Source organism: Schistocerca nitens, chromosome 5, assembly GCF_023898315.1.
Source record: "Schistocerca nitens isolate TAMUIC-IGC-003100 chromosome 5, iqSchNite1.1, whole genome shotgun sequence".
In the NCBI taxonomy this organism is placed as follows: domain Eukaryota; kingdom Metazoa; phylum Arthropoda; class Insecta; order Orthoptera; family Acrididae; genus Schistocerca; species Schistocerca nitens.
Genome location: NC_064618.1, coordinates 379,840,512 through 379,842,783, shown reverse-complemented (window position 1 = coordinate 379,842,783; position 2,272 = coordinate 379,840,512). Strand labels below are relative to the sequence as shown.

Genomic DNA, 2,272 nt, shown 5'->3' with positions numbered 1-2,272 from the left:
TTTTTCTCACTGGGAGAGACCCCTACAAATGATATGCTGGCACAAGGTTCTCCTTGTACCAAGCTGGAAACTGGGAAAATGCACGTATGGTCAGAAAGATTCAATTCACATCATAAACAGCAGAAAGAGACAGGAAATCCTCCTTGTGAAAGCGTACGTATTGACATACCGAGTGATATTGTATATTACTGAGCCACTGAAGCACAATGACGATTTCATTACATCATATAGTTTTATATGTATAAAGGTGGTATGTCTGCAGTAAATGAATGTAGAATACATTGTTCTAATTACTGTGGATCACTTTGGTGTTTAAAGAATGGTTTTACCCAAGTGGGTGTTGATAATCAGCTTTATGTCCTGTATGGAGCTTTGCCATTACGAGAAAGAGAGCAGCATGTGAAAGGCAGTGATAGGGTCACCATACTGACACTGTTGATACAGTTTGCCAGTTTCCAGATTTGTTAAGCACTAGTGGATGACTACTACTGACACATCGTGCAAGATAGGATCCCATTGGGGGATGACCCATCTGTCTATTAGGAGGTTTAAGTGTCCTCAGCTCCAACCGATCAGCTAATGCATGATGGAATTACTGAAAGTCATAGGCACTAAAAAGCAACCATTGTCATTATGCCCAAAAAATCATCGAAAACGACAAGGAAATACAGATTGTTGTGCCCCTACCAATACTTAAATGCCAAAACTGTGACGTACGCATATCCAGTACCAAATATAACGAAAAACTGGAAAGTCAAGTTCAATGCCAATATTCTTCAACAACAGATCTGCAAAGTAGTTATCATCATTTAGAAATAGTGCCAGAGGACCGACTGAAGGCAGCATTTACAGTCTCGTGGGAGCATTACCAATACTTGCGGATGCCTTTTAGACTTTAGAGTGCTCTGACCTCTTTTCAGTGATTGTTAGATGAAGTGCTGAGGGGATTAAAGAGACGCCAGTGTATGGTCTACTAACATTATATTATCGCTTTCTCTACAAATCTGAAGGAGCACATGAAGAAGCTACAAGAAGTGTTTAAACGATTTCTTTTAGTGTCCTTAATTAATTACTGCAAAATGTTACTTTTTACGGGCAGAAGTGAGCTATTTACACCATGCAATTAGCCATGATGGTGTGAAGACTGGCCCAAGAATGGTATGTGCAGTCTCTTTTTTTTGTGGTCACAAACTGAGAAATTATTACAATCATGTAGCACTCCGTCAGTCAGGCCACGAGTGGCCTACCGGGACCGTCCGACCGCCGTGTCATCCTCAGAGTAGGATGCGGATAGGAGGGGCGTGGGGTCAGCACACCGCTCTCCCAGCCGTTATGATGGTATTCTTGACCGAAGTTGCTACTATTCGGTCGAGTAGCTCCTCAATTGGCATCACGAGGCTGAGTGCACCCCGAAAAATGGCAACAGCGCATGGCGGCTGGATGGTCACCCATCTAAGTGCCGGCCACGCCCAACAGCGCTTAACTTCGGTGATCTCACGGGAACCGGTGTACCCACTGCGGCAAGGCCGTTGCCACGATCATGTAGAGGGCTACATAATTGTTACACAAAATTAGTCGAAGGATTTGCCATTGCTGCTAAACCTTTAATGAATGTGTTGAAGAAGTATTAGGAATTTCAGTGGACGGCTGACTGTCAAACACTATTTCAGGGATTGAAAAAGAGTATATCTTGTCTTATGACAAGAGCACCATTTCAGTGCCTTGTGTTTTGAGTCAGGATGTGGACAGTAATGAGCCACAGTATCATAGAAATTAAGGAAATTAAAATAAAATTGACTCGAATTACGATACAACAAAGGGTGGGGATGCAGAGAGGTTGAACTGGAAAATCTGGGTCATAAAAGTTCTTAGCCAAAGCCTTGAGGAGTGACACCGAGCAGTGGCTGCTGATGCAGCCTGAGAGTTATTAACACAACCACAGTTCGTTATTTGAGTCATTGATGAATTACAAGGGGCATGTAAGCATTTTGAAATTTTGCAGGTGGACATTTTGGGCAATCAATACGTGTTAACTATCATAGAGCACTTTTCATGTTACATTGTGATGGTTGTCGTCCTGAATGAACAGTTGTGTGTAGTAGCAGAAGCAATGGTGAAGAATCAGTTACCTAAGTTGGGCATAGCTGATGCAGTAATTATGGATGGGGCATCAACTTCATATCTGAATTAATTAAGCAATTATAATATCTGTTGTGAATCTAGATGCTAAGAACTAGTCCCTCCCACCCTCAGGAAAACGACAGAGCAGAGA

At 42.3% G+C, this 2,272-nt stretch overlaps 1 pseudogene; it reads right to left on the bottom strand.

Annotated features, from left to right (window-relative positions):
• Nucleotides 1–1,417: 1,417 nt before the first annotated feature.
• On the bottom strand, nt 1,418–1,534 carry LOC126260994 (5S ribosomal RNA; annotated as a pseudogene).
• Between the last annotated feature and the right edge of the window lie 738 nt (nt 1,535–2,272).